Source organism: Quercus robur, chromosome 9 (assembly GCF_932294415.1).
Source record: "Quercus robur chromosome 9, dhQueRobu3.1, whole genome shotgun sequence".
In the NCBI taxonomy this organism is placed as follows: domain Eukaryota; kingdom Viridiplantae; phylum Streptophyta; class Magnoliopsida; order Fagales; family Fagaceae; genus Quercus; species Quercus robur.
The window spans coordinates 54,753,665-54,772,723 of NC_065542.1; the positions used below are offsets into that span (position 1 = coordinate 54,753,665).

At 33.2% G+C, this 19,059-nt stretch overlaps 1 long non-coding RNA gene across 1 annotated transcript; it reads right to left on the reverse strand.

Moving 5' to 3' along the window:
* Positions 1-13,736: 13,736 nt before the first annotated feature.
* On the reverse strand, positions 13,737-18,520 carry LOC126700135 (uncharacterized). Its single transcript, XR_007647042.1, has 2 exons — positions 18,125-18,520; positions 13,737-14,202 (listed from the first exon to the last, which is right to left on the reverse strand). It is a non-coding gene; the product is annotated as an uncharacterized LOC126700135 (long non-coding RNA).
* Positions 18,521-19,059: the final 539 nt, after the last annotated feature.

Below are 19,059 nucleotides of genomic sequence, written 5' to 3' on the forward strand. Positions count from 1 at the left end.
TTTTATGCAAATTCATGAAACCATTTAAGCATGAGCTAGCAAGTCATATCCATGTGAAAATTATTTTGTTTATAATGCATTCCATGCATGTTATTAAATGCTCACGCCACACATCCTTACCAAGCAAGTGGAACGCTCACCCCCTTAGCATTAGCAGGTACCCTTTTGCAGCTCAGAGTAGAGGCCTAGTTTTGAGATAGTACATAAGTACAGTTAGCTGTTTGGTAGAAAAAGTTTAGTTCTGTAATGTAATTCTGTTGGGCAGTTTATTGTGAGGTTGTACACCTACCATTTCGGGTTGTAATGATACTAATTATGATGGTATTAGTCTTTCACTGTTATGCATTTTGGAGTTAATGTAAACGACGGAGATGCAATAGTATGTATGTGATGTTATCACTTCCTATAGTTGGACTAAGTTGTCCATGTTGTGAGATCAGCAAATAAAATTATAGCAATGTGTTAAAAGAAAAAGAAAAAAATTCATAGTCAAGTTAGTTGGTTTCTATTAATATTAGGCTTAGGGTTGGTATTAGCATGCCTGTCCAATTAAATACATGGTTTGGATTTGGGTTGTGACAAAATATATATATATATATATATATATATATTTATATCGAATTATGGATATTCTTAATTGCATGCATGAGTTTTAAGCTAGTATATGTAGTATAAATAAAGGAGAAAAGACATTCAAAATACAATCTTAGCTTCAGGCAATAAAAAAAAAAAAAATGGAATTCAAAAATCTTAGGCTATGTTTGATAACAATTTTTGTTCTTTGTTTTCAAAAACTTGTTTTTGGGAATAGAAAGAAAAAACAATTTTCTTGTATTTTCAAAATCAAAAACATATTTGGTTAGTTGAAATGAAAATCTTGTGCGAGAGAAGAGAGATAAAAATATTGAAATTTGTTGTTACTACGATTCAAACTTTAGTGCTAACTCATTAAATTTGGGAATTCATTAAATTAGGCTCGTGTTTTCATTGGGTTTTCAAAAATAGAAATTGAAAACAACCATTTGCCTATTTTTAATTTTTTTCACAAATTGAGTTTTAAAAACAATTTTTGTTTTCTATTCATTTTGGGTTGCCAAACAAGTTTTCTAGTCTAAAAAATAGAAAACTATTTTCAGAAATAGAAAATAAGGGAAAAAAATAGTTACCAAGCATGCTCTTATAATGTAGCATTGTAATTGAGGTTTAATTTGTTTAGCACTGTAAGCGAGAGCCAAATTTTTCTTTATGACTAACAAAATTTAATAAGTTTTGAGTGTTCTTAATTTTATGAAATCATTTTTTTTTCACATTTTTTTATTTCTATGTCATGCACCTTTTTCCATTTTCTTAAATCTTCACAGTAAGAAAAATGTTATAACAAGTAGACCAATAGATGTACTTGCAACCCTTGATGTCTTTAATGGAAATGCCGCCCCTTCTCAACAATTAAATTATTAAAAAAAAAACTACTCCTCAATGAGAGTCATTGTCATGATTATGGATGGTTTCAAATCATATCAATAGTCATTTAAACTGAAATTTACATTTTCAAAATGTTTCTCATTTCCTTATTCCAAAATGTAATTTGACAGCAGCTCAGATATTACAAGATTCTTGATTTTTATAATAACTTATTAAATTCTTCATTTTAACATTACCTCAATATGTTTTTCATTTTTTATCTTCACCACTGATCTAACTCCTATTTTATTTAACTTTTAGATCTTTATGTTTAGTTGTAATTTTTTTGTCTACAAGATCTAAGGGTTTTTTTGGGGAAAAAGCATTCCCCTTTTTGTCTACATGATCTAAGCTTTTTTTGGGGAAAAAGGCATTCCCCCTTATGTTTGGGTTATTCACAATTTTCTCATTTATCTCTAAAACTGATCAATTTTCCTCTCTATATTCGGGAATTGAACAAATATTTTCAATCTGTTACTTTCTTAATTAAACTCAATGTAGTTTTTTCAAGAAGTTATTAATTGTACATCACAAAGAAGATAAAAATTTGAGGAAAAAGTTAAGAATTGTAGTATTATTTTCTTGGATTGTATTTTTAATCGTTGTGACTTATTTTTAAACATTAAAGAAAGAATTGGTTGGTTTCAAAGATAAGGGGGGGGGGGGGGGTGGAATTGTAAACTACCCAAACATAAATAGGTGAAAATACTTGTTTCCCAATTTTTTAATGATAATTTAGCAATTGATTTATAAGGTAGATAGACCCAAAATGAGGGGGGGGAGGGGGGGGGGGGGGGGGGGAAAGGAAAGAAAGATGCATGTATTATAGGGTTTTTATTTGTATTGGGTTGGTGAGGTGAAGTTGCCAAAGAGCTGAAACGAAAGTAAGTTGCTGAGGTATTTCGCTCCTAGGAACTTCATGGCAAGATGCGAAGTTAGGGACAAAAGTTGAATTTGAAAAACAATTAACTAGTGTGTTTGTCCCTCTCTTGTACAACACTTTGGAGGAGCAAACTTTAAAGAAATTGAGACAATTCTGTTTATGGATAAAGATTAGCTACGAAATTGGTTGTAACCTTTGGCTACATCCTTCCTCAATATCTTTTTATTTGAGGTAAATTTTGACAAATCTACCATTAAATTACATCTTCTTTTTATATCTTCTATGCTTGCAAAATTTCTAAAAAATTAAAGATCAATTGCTATGTCAACATTAAATTGTTTAAATTGCAAGTTTTTGTAGTTTAGAATTATGCATAAAATATAAGTTTATAGATCATGTAATAAATAATATCTGATTGACACAAAATTTGACATGTGTATTAAGAGCGTAAAGAACATACAATTCACCGATTAGATTTTCAAAATATGTAGTTGTGGTGTGGGAAGGGAATCCGAGGATGGAACCTTTGCTAGGCTATGCGCAAGGAATGTACATGCTCAACTAAAAGGTCTGGGGTTGTGTAATCTGAGAGGGATAGGAAGAGGAACTTGGTGGCCAGACCCGTAGTGTCCAAAGAAACCCCTTGGATGTGAGCCTCTTGAGGTAGACAAAATGCATTCCACCCTAGATTGGGAAGCATGAACTGAGGGAAGCAACAACAACAAGTACCTGTAAAGAGGAGGAGGGAAACTTCCCAGGGAAGCATCCATTACCTCCACATTAAATGCCTTGCAACCACTATGCCAGTTGCATTAATGGTTGAATGACACCTAACCAGTGTCAAGACAACTCATATTTCACTTTGTACTTCCTCCAAAAATGGGATGGGACAAGTATCTGGTGGGGAAATCAACTGCCTTCCATGTGGAGGGTTAGGATTAAAAGGAGTCCATTATAAAAGTAGGAGGGATCCAGTGAATAGAGATCGAGTTCTAGAAATAAGAGAGAGAAAACACTCAAACTTGTAACCCCTAAAGTGTAACTAGTTTCCTCGGCTGACCAAGGATACATTAATATGCCTGTTTACTCTTGTTTTGCTTGTTAAATTTTACTTCTTTCCATCTAGACCCTTTCTTTGACTTCATACCATTAGATAGGAAGTCTAAGTGTTGGTCTGCTATTCCTATCTCTACAAATTTATTGTAGTGGTATCACAGCACTCGCCTCCAAAGCTCATTTTTCCTTTTTGGGCCTTTGTGTTTGCTTTTGCCCTACACAGTTGTAATGTTTATTTTATTGAGTAAGGTTGTAGTTTTAGGTTACAACTAGTTTTGTAGCCAAACTTTGTCCTTCTGTTTATTTTATTTTATGTAGTTTCAGCCTCTTAGCTACCTATATATTATGAGCCCATTTCTTTCGATTTTGTGACTCGAATTTTTATTTGAAGAGCTAGAGAGAACCATAAACCTTAAAGCTTAAACCTTCATCATTCTCTCTACCTTCTCCTTCTCACAATTGCCAATTCTATGAAAGAAGCTTAAACCCATCACACACCAATTAAGCATCCTTTACAGAATTTTTGTTAATTAGACCTTGGGATGCACACATAATAGCCAAGTAGACTTGGAAGTTACAATTAGAGCTCAAGTGTGAACTTGTTGACTAGAGGAGAGAAAGGACTTAAGGTGTCGGTTGCAAGTTGGAACTTGGAGGGCTTAAGTATGTTGTTACTTCATAGCTGGAAGGCTTTGTATGGAAGATGAACTGTAATTGTTTTCTCTAGTGAATTGTTTTGTGGTGTGTCGTGGTGGAGAGGTTTTTCTGCTCGGGTTCCTTTTTGTTGACACATTGATTGATTTTGTGTGATTGTGATTATTTTGTATTTATCCATGCATATTAATGTCAATTGACTAATCACTTAAACTATTGGTTTTAAATTGTACAATTAGCTTAAAACCAACATTAGCTATAAAACTTGGGTCAATCTAAATTACTGATTTCTCAGTACCAAATATATGTAATGATCGTTCTCAAGGAAAATTTTTCCTTTGGGAAATATATAACTTGTTGACACCTAATTTTTATTAACAAGGTTAGGTTTTTTTTTTTTTTTTTGGTGAGGGGGGGGGGGGGGGGAGGGAGTTAATAAGGTCACTTGATAATACAAAAAAAATTATTGGTAAAAAAAAAAAAAAAGGGTATGAACGTATGAGAAATCTACCACAAAAACAAAAGAATGGGATTAGAACCTACATATTATAGAATTTGGAAATAACTACTGATTAAGTAGATGTCTAAACACATTTGTCCTGTAATAAGTCTTGTTACACTTTTGAGATAAATAAGTATTAGATATTTTGAACTAAAAGGATGCAAGAATCTGAGTTGAGGCGTTAAGGGTCAAACAAAGTGCTTTCAAGAATACAGATTAATTGCTAAGTTTGTGTCTTAATTTGTATATATTGAGTAAATCACTAATATACATATACTACTGACAGTTTTTAGACCTCTTAAACAATTGATTAAACCTAGGCAATTAGCCAAGTTGTTACTTAGTCCAATTAAACAAGTCTAGGTTATCACAAAAATAAAGATCAAATCATGCAAAACAGCGGAAAATAAATAACACAAGATATGATCACCCAGGAAACCAAACCGGTAAAAACCTGGGGAGGATTTGACCTAGCTATCCTCAAGGTAAACCTGAATCCACTATCTTGAAAGAATCGAAGTTCATACAAAAGGACTTACAAGCACCCCTGCTTGTGTATTCTTTAAGCTTTAATGGCAGCAACTGAATTGATCATCAAGGTGTAGAAAATATCTCCTCCTTGAAAACCTTAAGTTTGTGTAAAGGAAAGCTCCTCTAGATCTCACAAGAGATTTACACAAACCGCAATATGAGCAATCTTTAGAGAGCCTTTGGGTACAAAACCCTAAAAATAAAAAGAGGCACAAGAGGCACTCTAATCTCTCTAAAACAACATTAAAAAAACGTTCTAGGGTTTCCCTTATATATAGGAGAGTTTTACTTGAACCCTAATACGTTTAAGTAGAGTTTGGGCTGAACTGGAACTCTGCAGAAAAATAAATCTGCACGTGGTTCGATCGATCGAGTCTAATTTTCGATCGATCGAGCCTTGCAGATTTAGTCCAATAAATTCTGCAATCACTCGATTCCAATTTTACAAATAAACATACTTTGAGCAAGCCTAAACCTAGACTCTATGTTTTGATCATGATTTGCCAACATAATACAAATTGAAGTTCTAATACATTAGTTCCTAATTTCTTAGAACCTAACAACTACCATGCTTCAATCTACCCAAAGGATATTATAATGTCCTAAGTTCATAATATGCATATAGGAGATAAACATAAATTTTCTCTAGTTTGATTGACTAGAAAAGGTCATAAAAAGAAGAAAAAAAAAAAGTTTCTTGTTAGTCTGCAAAATTTTTGTATAGAAAATTACGACATTGATAATAGTATGAACAAAATTACTTTAGAAAAGATAAATATTACCTATTATGCAAATGCCATCCAGATATATGACCTAAGTCTTTCAAAGTAGTTTTCCACACTTGCACATCTTCTTTGTTAACCCTAGTATCTTCCTTATGTTTAGCAAAGGCTTTAGCAATAGTGCCCCTCTCGTTCCTTATGTCAGAGGGATCCACATGATAAAAGAGGGCAAAATTGTCAATTTGGTCTTTTTCATGCATTCAAAAATTTTTATTAGTTCAGTTAAGCACCACCTTGAAGAAGCATAATTTGTTGAGAAAATGATGATAGCATACTTGGACTCTTCTATTGCTTTCAAGAGCTCTAGAGAAATATACTTTCCTCGCTCAAGTTTTTCATCATCCCTAAAAGTGATAATACTCTTTTGTTTCAAAGCAGCATAGAGATGGTCTGTGAAATTCACGCGGGTGTCAACACTTTAAAAACTGAGAAACACATCGTATTTCCATCGAGGGCAAGAAGAAGAAGAAGATGATGAAGAAGTTGAAGGAGGAGGAAGTTGCTTGAGTGGCCATGGAAACAATTGGTAACTTACTAGCTTGTTAAGCGAAATGTAGCAGAGAGTGTTGTAGACTTAGAGAATGGGAGCAACAATAAGAGACTCTAAGTTTCTCTAGCAAGGCGTTGGTTGGTGATATATGCAATCGTTTCCCTGCTTTGCACGTCCTGAAAAAGTAGTCAAAACGAGTGAATTTCCAGGTGACCAGCTATGAACTTTTTTTTTTTGGTTGAAGACCAGCTATGAAATTTCCCACTTACTTTTGTTTTGTCTATCAAGTTGGCCATTTTCACACCATAAAGTCTGGCTTTTTCGTTCTTGTTCTAACCGTGCCGGGCAAGTTAAGTTAGTGACATTTCACATTTGTCACTGTTTTTTGGACTTTCAAACCCAACTAAATTTGCTGTTTTTTCACTTGGGCTCCACAACCTTTAGTTTCTTCTTTATTTTATTTTTACTATCAAACCAGTAACTTTTGTAGCTATTTTCACGTGGGCTCCATTGTGCAGACTTCCATGTGCTTGCACAGGAAAATACCCGAAAGCTATACAAAATAAAAGAAAAAGTGTTAGGTTCTAAAGTTTAGGATTTTATGTATTTAGAACTCTAATTTGTATTGTTGGCAAACCATGATCAAAACAATATATTTAGAAGTGTTTAAAACTAGCTCAAAGTTGTATGTCAATGTAAAGTTGGAATCGAGTTTAATGCAAGAAGCACTGTGGCTTTCGGCCTGGCTTGATTGATCGAAGCTTAGGCTTGACCGATCGAAGCTCAGGCAGATCGCTTTTCTGCAGAATTTTCCAACTCAGCCCTAGTTGTTTTAAAACGTTTTTAGGGTTTCTTATTTGTCCTAAGTATAAAAGGTAAACCCTAGCCACGTTTTAGTGTTGCTCATATTGCGGTTTGTGTAAATCTCTTGTGAGATCTAGAGGAGCTTTCCTTTACACAAACTTAGGGATTTCAAGGAGGAGATATTTTCTACACCTTGATGATCAAAATAGTTGCTGCCATTAAAGCTTAAAGAATACACAAGCGGGGGTGCTTGTAGTTGGTGGGAATCCAAGAAAGAAGGAGTTCGTGGATTCGGAGCTTGCACGTGGTCGTGTCAGTAAGTTCTACTGGTTGGTAGCATTAGGAAGTCAAGCGGGGGTGCTTGTAAGTCCTTTTGTATGAACTTCGATTCTTTCAAGATAGTGGATTCAAGTTTACCTTGAGGATAGCTAGGTCAAATGCTCCCCAGGTTTTTACCGGTTTGGTTTCCTAGGTGATCATATCGTGTGTTGTTTATTTTCCGCTGCTTTGCATGATTTGATCTTTATTATTGTGATAACCTAGACTTGTTTAATTGGACTAAGTAACTACTTGGCTAATTACCTAGGTTTAATCAATTGTTTAAGGGGTCTAAAAACTGTCAAAAAGAAAACGCTTAAACATATGGAGGAGGAAGACAAGGGCCACTTTCACAATTGCACTCACTCAAAATATCACAATTTATCAAAATGGTCCACCCTGAGTCATGAAAAAAAGTGCGATAAGTTGATGTAAAAAATGGTGAACAAGTTTCTACCTTATCAACCACTTAAATATATTGTAAAATTGAGTATAAAATTGAATTTTTACTTATATTTATTTGAATGGATTACTTGTCAATGCCACTCCCTTTCTATATATTTCCAATAATTGTACCCTTAAGACAATTTCAGAGGACAAAAATGTCACACACACATGCTATTGTATCCTAGGCGTTTCCATGTCTAGGTCCTATATCTAAAATATTTGCCTTGTTACTTGTTGATATTGTATCATATCGGTATCTAATGTCCATGACACTGGTAGGAATACATTATCTAGTGTTTCTATTCAAACATTTTTGCCCATGCTATATGTATCCATTAAGTGCCAATTAAGTTCAAAATGTTGTTATAACACACTAAACTAGTCATTATGGAGACATTTGAAAAAAAAGTATTTAACTAATCTACATCAGTAATAGTTTTTCCTTAATTACTCTTCCATTTCTTTACTTGCTTCTCTCTCTCTCTCTCTTCGTTGCCAAATTGTTTTTCTCATTTCTCCTTTCTCACGTTAAGGTCCAAACAAGTTTTGAAATATTCACATGTGAGTACCGTAGTTGGTTAGGTACTGAAGTTTCACATTGAATAATCATGACAAGAGTGAGTGATTAATATAACATAATTCGGCCAAAACTCATTGGCTTAAGCTTTTAGGTTAAATGATGTCCTAATATGTTATATTATCTTACCGATCAATTGGAGTATCCCCAATAGTGAGCAACTTAAGAACCTATTAAACACATTGAAGGATGTGAAGCATGGGGACTCAAGATGCAACATTAATCAGCACTCACATGCACAAAAAGGTTTGATGTGGCCCACAAAAGCTATATTCTTACTCTAATTGAGAATATGTGAGACTTTGATTAATGTTGCAAAATGAAGCAAAAAAGAAAGAGAACTCACAATGTGCATAGTAGTGAAGAAAGAATAAGATTTTGTAGTAAGTGCAGTCAAGAAGAAAAATAGTGTGTGAGAGAAAAAAAAATAGTGAGATTTTTCTTTAGCTGTGAGACATACATAAGATTGATAAATTTGGAACTTTATAGTTGATTTTACAATTGTGATTTTTATTTGGAGTATTTCTTGTGGTTTTTTCTCTTTGATTTTTTCACATAAATTCTTGTGTTTGTGTGTGATTGGAATTTTGTCTTGGTAATTTTGTTGATAATATTGAGTAATTGATCAAAATTGTTAATTGATTGTCTTAATTTACACCAGACTAGTTTGGGACCCAATCATTTTTACAAAATAATATAGTAAACCTAGAATTGGAAGTCTTTTCTTTCTTGGAAAAATGCATGTCATTACTTGAAAATTTCTAAAGGTTGGATAAAGCTTGTTGTTCTTTCTTTTAAAAATTTGCTAAATAGCATCTGATCAAACTTACTTAATTATGTAGCACTTTTTTAGAACTTGAGTTTGGTAAAGTGAAACTCATGTTTACTAAACTCAAGTTCAAAAAAAAAAAAAAAATGCTACATAACTAAATAAGTTTGACCTAATGCTTTTTTCCTAAGTATTTTCTAAAATTATGTTAATTGGCCAAAAAAAAAAAAAAGGCCTTTTCTTCTTCCTCTTCTTCTCTTCTCTTTTTATTTTTATTTTTAAGCTTTACTTACTTTTATGTTTCCTTTTAGCAGTCCAAGTCAAAAAGACCTGCCTTTATTTGACGTCCACCACCAACCCTTCCCACCCTTAAAAGAAAAGAAGAAAGTGGGATGAAGGTGCTAATGCCTGAAGATAGTGACAAATGCAACCATCAAACATATTAAAAAATTATAGCGTTAAGTGTCTGGTCTTGTCTGGGTGCTTCTCCTTACTCCTCAAGGCTCAGAGTCTGAAAGATTGTTGCATTCTTGCATCCACACACACCCAAAATAAAAAATAAAAAAAGGTATTGCTATTTATTTATTTATTTTGTGTGTGTGTGGGGAATTATGGATAATTCAAGAATTTTTTATGATACGAAACAAAACAATACAAAAACACTTAAAACACTATACTTCAGCTATCCCACCACAAGGGCATCTACCCTGACATAAACTCCCTACTCAAGATAAAAACAATGTTGACATTATTCCAACCCAGTTCTACACAGTCTAACACAAAGAAACGAGTCTTCAAAATTGAACTACAACATCATACTGAATTTGCTGCTAATCAAACCCAATATCTTGTTTTTGCAAACAAACTAATCACAAATCTAGAAACTAGCAAACTTTTAAGCAGAAGTCATGAAGGATGGAATGAAGTATACCCCTGTTAGAATGGAGAACTTGTTTAGGATAGAGTTGCAGCCACTTCATTTAAACATCACTCTCAACTTGACATCTTTTCTCACACTCTTCACTATACTTTCTTCTATTTTGATTTTACCTCCATGAACTCGAGTTACACAGAGACCATATTGATAGGCAGTAGCCCAAACCACTCTGCATAGGGAACTTCTGAGGCTCATTCATTTGATACGGGCAAACCCACATGGGTGCCTAGTTGGCCCAAGCGAATGGCCATTGCCAATAGTAGGCATTTCTGAGATTACCAGAAATATTAGTAGTACAACATTTAATCATATTTCATACTGACACACCTTCTACCCAAGTATCCTATGTACTTTTTGCCTACTTGGCTGAAATTTCATCAGCAAATGTTACAAAACCGAATCTGTCTGACAAGTTTTTCTTTCATCCTGAAGCAAAGTGCATCATGATACTAGTTTTCTAAGAAGCCAACAACATATGGGCAAAACCCAAAAAGGATGTGATAAATATTAATGTATAACAACTATATACAGCATATGCAATTACAGTAAAAAAATAAATTTCCATGATGTGCAAATAGCATTGTTAAACAACCATGCAAAACATAGTAATTTCCAATGTAGAACAAGGTTAGGAAGTAGCATCAATTCCCAACTATTGAAATTGGTTACACCACTTTTTGTTTCATAGTAAAGTACAGAATTCTAGTTATCTATAATATGTGGCCTGCAATGCATGTAAAACAAGAATTCTTAACTGAAACATTAAAAGTAAGCAAGAGTGACAGTTCTATGCTATTTAATTTATGAATTACTTGAGAAGGAATAATGGAGACCTGTAATTCACTTCTTTTTTCTTTTCTTTTTCTTTTCCGTTTTTTAAATGTTACAATATAATTGGCACCTTAGAATTTAAAACATTAAATTCATCTAGCATTTTAGCAATCTTGTGGAGAACCAAATGCAAGTTGTATTAAAACTAGTTGTCTATTCAATGAGATGCACATTCAAGCCCACTAATGTCAGTATTTATAGCCTATCCACAGCCATGGTTCTGAAACTTGGACTGTTCAAAGAACTGTAAAAGGAAGAGATTTAAGGTTTTTGAGATTCAACCGAGGTCCGATCGAGAGCAGACCGTAATAATGTCATAATTAGTTTAATAATTAATTAATATGAAATTAAATAAAATAATTATGAAGATGTTAACAATCTTAACAAAAACAGTATTTAAAGATGTTATAAGTATATCTTGGTTAAAGATTAGATGATATTTCTCATAATTTACTATGAAGATTAAATAAAAATCCTCTGATTATTTAAAATATTCAATTAAATTTGTAATATACAAATATAATTAGCCAAAACTAATGCATTTAAAGTTTATTTCATTCATTCGTAGCACACACAGTTGAAACATCGTATTATATATATACATTCAAAGGCCTTAAAAAAATTAAGGATTAATTTCCCAACAACAGATGTCCTAGGGAAATCAATCCAAATGAACAAGAAGGTTCAAATGCAAACCTACTTGCTCACTCCGAAGTGCAGGAAATCGTAGGATATAATTCTCGGAGCACCGAGGTCAAACCACAAGGAGTAGGATAGATTCAAAAACAATATAATTAAACAAAATTTTGAGTAAATAAGAAAAATACTTTTGCTTGGTGATTGTTAACAAGAATAATAATAAAAACTGATTTAAATTAATAATGTAAATACTAGGGCATCGGGGTGTTTCCCTATATCGATATGAAATTCTTTGTGATATAAGAAAATATCTATTTCATAATTGATTGTTCTTATACAATTAAAAACTTATGATTCGGTTGAACTGAGACAATTCAAGAATGCATGATAACCTCGATTAATAATCCAGTTAGAAAAGTTTTCAGAAAAACCCATTCACTTTAAAACTTGATTTCTATTTAAAACTATTAGAAATTCATCTAAATAATAAGAAAAACATGGTTGAACTTATTGAAAGAATGGAAGAACTAATACATCAAAAGAAATCTAATTGAACAATTAAATATATTGTTAATAAAATCCTAGAAAGAATCACATGAATATTCATACAATATAGAAGAAACATAACCCCTAGCCCTAACAAAGAGTTTAGGCTACCGTTAGAGAAAGAAAAATACAAGGTTTTCTCTGTTAGGACATATGTGGTTCACATGTTAAGAACATATGTCATGATTTTATGTAATTAGTTAATTCTTTGATAAAAAGCACTTTACTTGTAATTGGGTAGTTCTAAGATGTGTTCAAATACTTCAAGAAACAAGGTTTCAAGATCAAGTGTTGAAGTCATCAAGTCTATCCAAGAAACAAGCTGAGAAGCGCAAATTCATTAAATCTCGACAGCTATCTTGATAGTTGCATCTATCGAGGTTTAAGGAAGCTGTTCAGCCCGTGGCTCGACAACTACTCGATAGCTTATCTGTTGAGATTTAAGAAATTCAGAATTCTGATCTGATTTCTTGGAATCCGTGATTATGTGTTTAGGTTTTCTTTTCTCTTAACCTTAAACGGATAAAAGGATTATTTTAAGGGCCGTCAAGTAGTTCACAAGTTGCATAAGCATTGAGCAAATTTGATAAAACACATTTTACTTGTAATTGGGTAGTTCTAAGATGTGTTCAAATACTTCAAGAAACAAGATTTCAAGATCAAGTGTTGAAGTCATGAAGTCTGTCCAAGAAACAAGCTGAGAAGTGCAAATTCATTAAATCTCGACAACTATCTCGATAGCTGCATCTATCGAGGTTTAAGGAAGCTGTTTAGCCTATGGCTCGACAGCTACTCGACAGCTTATCTGTTGAGATTTAAGAAATCCATAATTCTGATCTGATTTCTTGGAATCCGTGATTATGTGTTTAGGTATTCTTTTCTCTTAACCTTAAACAGATAAAATGATTATTTTAAGGGTCGTTAAGTAGTTCACAAGTTGTACAAGTATTGAGCAAACTCTATTTAAACAAATTGTGACCGGAGACGAAATTCTTACCCTAGTTCATCTCTTTCTCTTGAAGAATTTGTTGTGTATGTGCATCGTAGAGTTTTGCAACCAAGCATCTTCTTGATCTTTATTGTGTAGATGAACTGAAGAACTTTGCAGCCAACAATCTTCTTAGTTGGTGATCGAAGTCGCGTACTGGAATTCACGTAATTGGTTAGTCACGTACTTGGGAGCCGTGCATCAAAAAGGGGAACTGTCACTACAAAAAAAGTCCAATTGAGTACTGAGGTAAAGGTTTAATTGTAGGTTGGTAAGGTACTTGGGATTCCTTTACTTATAACCGCTTGTTATGATAATAGTGGAGTTTCGGGAGTGGTGACCTGAAAATCACCCGGTGAGGTTTTTGCTTTTAGGTTTTCCTCATTTGTAAACAAATCACTGTGTCATTTATTTTCCACTGCATACTTAGTTTATTGGTGATTTGTTTGTGCTATCACGCGCTTTGCATGAAAATTTGATTAATTAATAACTTAGCTAATTAATCAATTAATTCAATCACAAGGGATCAATTCTTTTTTGGCCTATCACTCTCTCCAAGTTCGTTCTCCCAGCCTTCTTTCCAAAACCCTAACGTCTAAGTGTTCAAAGAAAATAAAACTTTTACTATTTTAATTTCCGTCCAAGTTTATAGTGGTAAATTGTAAGTTAATTTCGGCCTTCCAAAATTGAGAATTTTGGAATACTCAAAACTGGAAAGTTGTAGATATTTAAGTCATGATTCCAACCCATCTAGCCTTGTGTCAATTGGATTTTTGAGGAGAGAGATACGCCCAAAATACTGATCAGTGCTCAAATCAGATTTTTCCTTTTCAGATTCTGCCTCTTTGATTCTTTCCTTATATAAAACTTCTAATCATGGTAGACGATCCAAGCACTCTAGCTGCACCTCCTTAGACATTTAAGCATGGTCCTTTGGCCTCCATTCTCTCACAAATTCCTGTAAACTCATCTTTCTCACATGATTTCCTGAAAGTAGAAAATTACACACAATGAATAGCGTCTTATACAAGGAATTATGTAAAAATAAATAATAGGGACTAATGCAAATCATGACTTAATTATACAAATTAAGTATAGTAATAAGGAGATAACACCCACATAAATATATAACAAGTATACATTTTAAGACGTTGTAAAAACCAAAGGTGGGTTTACATACAAAATATTATGTTGTGTGTGGTTCTTCCACTATCTTTGTGGAAATCTAGAATTACCATATTTTAACACGTGGAAGAATCTTGATGTTAATTCATATAGAAAGTGAATCACATACCTATATTTGACCTTTATTCCCAGCAGTGATATTTGAGATCGTCCAACAAGCTTCTTTCTCAATGTTTTTTTTTTTTTTTTTTTTTTTGTGATTTTGTGTAAGAAGTTGATAGAAAACAAGAGAGCACTTGGTTGTCAATTACAAACTAGAAGATACATGGCAAAGTTACTTTGTTGCCATGTATAGGGAAGAAACATAGCACTTTCATTCAAAATGTATACATGAGAGAGAGAGAGAGAGAGAGGGCAATATGGCTTATTTATTAATTAATATGGTTTTCTAATACATGCTTATCAAAGAAAAAGAAATTATTTTCTTGGTTATCCTAGTTCAACAACAGGAATCTAAAATATGACGGCATGTATAGCAACAGATCAAGTCTCCACCATTATCACAGATCACATATTCAAAGTAATACTAAAAAGTGGAGACACAATTATGCAGAGCAAAGGGCCAAAAATAGAAGTTACAATTGAAGACAAAATACTAAGAAGTGAGGTAAATAACATTGCCATACAAACAAGAAAGTCATAATTTCAAGAAACTATTTTAAGAATTGTTGGCATTTTTCCTGATGAGAGTCTAAGAATTTCTTTGCCAAAAAGACAACTCAAATAGACCTGGTCATTGGGAACATTGACCAACCATAAGTGGAGCCAATAGCAATTCATCTGGCCCCATAAAAGAACAATGGGAAAAGAGAATGTAAGAATGATGATAAACTTCTGCAATAAATTGCAAACTTGTTAGAACAATTGACACAATAAGCTTCAATAAAAAATAAAAAAAAATAATAAAAAAAAGGCTACTCTTTTCTAGATTACAGGTGCTATGCATACGGGTGGAGAATTAGCAGAAACTGTAAAGAGCTTAAAGTATCGGTATGTTCATCATTTGAAGGGACAGCTTAATAGTCAAAGAAAGGGAGTAGTTGCAGCTCTACTCTAAAAAATCATATTATATTTTACCAAGAGAAAGAGGGAAAATAGGCAAGCAACTTCAAAAAGGAAGTTCAGAAAAATCTACCACAGAATTAAAAGAGGTTAATAGAAAGAAAGTTAAGAAACCCATATTAAATTCTATCCAAAGCTTAGAAAAAGAAAATCAAATGATAAACACTAAGTAGCTCTTGACATATAAATACTGGATTCCCATAAAGAAAACATAGAAGAGGTCCACATTTGATTAGAGTGAAGAATAATATTCTTACATGATTTGTAAACTATCTTGCAGATGTTATTACATCACATATAAATAAATATGGAATCTGTGAACTATTAGAAAGGAAGATATGAGGGTTTTGTCCATAGATCTACTAGACCTTACTGTCTTCCTTGAGACTTCTTTCAAAATTTTAATTCCACTATTTATTTATTCACTTTTAAATTAAAAAAGCCAAAAAAACTGAAAGGAACGAATTTAAAGAGTACCCAGTTGGGCACTTCACAATTCCCATTATTTCATTTGTATTTATTAAAGGCAAAGAGAGAGAGAGAGAGAGAGAGAGAGAGAGAGAGAGAGAGAGAGAGAGAGAGAGAGAGAGAGATGAGAGACTCATGACACTTTTGAACAAATTGCAAATGAATAACTAATCAAGCCATTCTATATGCCATATCTAGCCATAAGTATTTTCCAACCAGTAACAACAATAACACAGGAATTCTTATAATTCTTAAGAGGCAATAGAAGAATATTTAATGGAACAATAAGTTAATTGTCTTTTGTACATTGTAAGCATATACCTTCATAGATGACTGTCAAGATAAAAAAAATTTCCCATTGCTATCAAGATATGAATTACAAGTTTCTCTATTTAGAATTCAATCGCCATTTAATTTCCAACATTGAAGAGCCACCATGATTAACCTTGGATTTAACAGTTTTAACTTAAAAATGCATAATTATGTACACAATACAAACAGTGAATTTCCAGCAACTACATCTCAACCTCAAACAAGACAAACTTAAAACCCAAACACATTCTTCAACTACAAAAGAAGTAGCTCAAAGAGGTGATGGAACCAAAAAAAAAAAAACACACAGAATCAGAAGCAGAAAGTCATTAATATAGCAAAACTTTGCATGGGTTTACCACTATAATACCATGAAACAGGCGAAAGCCTGAAAACAAAACTCACATTCATTAATATAGCAAAGCTTTGCATCGCAGACAAACCCCCAACTGGAGGCTCCACTTTGTTTGTCCTCTTAACCTGCTGATCGAACAACGTCACAACCTTCTTCTCCATCTCTCAAAACCACTCAGGTAAAACAAATTCACAACCTAAAATTCAAGAAAGCTCTCAGCCTACTCCCACTTCTACTCAATCTTCATCTCTCACAACCACTCAGGTACAACCAACTCGTACTACAAATTCACAACCTAAAATTCAAGAAAGCTCTCAGCCTACTCTCACTTCTACTCAATCTCCATCTCTCATAACCACTCAGGTACAACCAACAGGTCCAACTAATTCACAACCTACAATTCAAGAAACCTCTCAGCCTACTCCCACTTCTACTCAAACCCCATCATCTGTATCTGAGCAAGAACCAAAGCCAGTAGTTGTGTCTCAGCCACCATCACAAGAAACTCAACCAAAGGCATAACCTTAACCTATACATACCCCGTTTAATGAAAAAAAAAAAAAAAACTATCAAATGATGGAAACACAATTCAAAGTCCAATCTTCTTCCATGGTTTCCAAAAGGTGATCAAAAATCACAATCATAATCCCATCCCTTCAAATCTTTAGCTATTTACTGTACCACTTAATGGGCCCTACTAGCCCATCTTTTGCTCCTCTCTCATGGAATTCACCTTCTCAAGCCTCCAACCATCATGGAGCCTAGCTATGAAGCTATCAACCTCGATGTTCACATCAGGGCTGGGGTAGAACACGGACCAACCAACACCAATAACAGCACCAACAACACCACCATCATGAAATTCAACCCCATAGCCCTCATGACACTAACACAAGAATTCTTATAATTCATAAATTCCTTATGCACAAAGGAACATGAAGCTATATTAGCTAATTCACCAAAAAAAAAAAAAAACATGGCAAGCACCAGTGCCAAAACTCTATAAACAAAAAGGTTTTTTTATTTGTTGTAATGAAGTTTTCAAGAGAAAAAGACATAATTGATTGTAAATCTTAATTTGCTTTAAATTAAAAAAAAAAAAAAAAAAGTCAGAGAGATGCTTCAACAAGGAATTGAAAATTTGATACCAAAGCATTATACAAAATTTGCCAGTCAATGCAATGACTTCAAGTATGCCTTTGACCTATTCAATTCTATGCCTCTACAATCTCAATTGTAAACAATACACCAAATATAAACACATAAACAAACAGAGTATGAACATTTGTTAAACATTTTAATAGTTAACGAATTTGAAGGGAAAGTGAAAGACAGAAGGAAACCCTAAGTTTTGAGAACTAGATTAAAAAAAAAAGTAAATTTATTGAATCTAAAGCAAAGTGAAATCAATTTGATGGCAAGGATAGCCATAAATCTGTTTGGTTGCCTAGAAAAAAATAGAAAGGTTTTCTTAGCAACCAAATAAGAAAAACAAAGTAATTGCGGAGAGAGAAAACTGATTCATACCTAACTAGAGGAGTTGAATCCACCACGTCGAGAGAGATGAAGAGCTATGTGATTGCCATAATTGCCAAGATCTAGAGCTTTGAAATTTCCATGATCGAGATTGAGAGCTATGAAATTTGGTTTGGAATTTCTGAGTTTTGAGAGCAAGAGAGAGAGCGAGAGAGAGAGATGGTGGTGTATCATAGAAATTGTATGCTCTATAAAACTTTGATTATAAAGTTCCTGGAGTTCCTATTTTCAACATTTACAAACCATTATTGAACAATTTAAAACTTTTTCAGCATTTACAAACCATTAATTTATTTTGTCCACGTTGATCAAGCCATTGATATAACTTTTTCCTATCTAATTTTTTGACCCCTTTTTATCACAAAGCTGAGGAAAAAACTATTTTTTTTTTTTAACACTTATTTTGAAATAAGTATGCTAATTTCCTTGCTTTTACCCCATAGTTGTTCACAAAATTAAAGCTTTTATTAACATTTTTTTAGTGACCGTGGATAAAAATATGTCGAAAAAACTCAAGTTGTTTGTAGTGCAAGTAGCCAATAATACATGGTCAAAACTCGAAAAGGATATAATAATACTAATATATAACAATAATATACAGCATATGCAATTATAATACAAAAGCAATTTCCATTATGTGCAAATAGAAACATTTAAAATACATGCAATCAATTAGTACCAAGAAAAGTTATTACTTTGCAATATGCAGCCCTAGATGAATTTGGCAGAATATCTCATCTCTTTTCCAATTGGTGCTACCTATAAGTTTTTCATCATATGTTCATTTTCCATCTTGTAGTCTAATCTCAACGTCTTGATTTCAGCTATTACTGGTGTAGCACAATATTGAATTTGGTATATAGATAAGGTGGAAAAAGAATTAATCTGCAAGCAAACCCATTTAACCTTGAACAAACTCAAGCTGG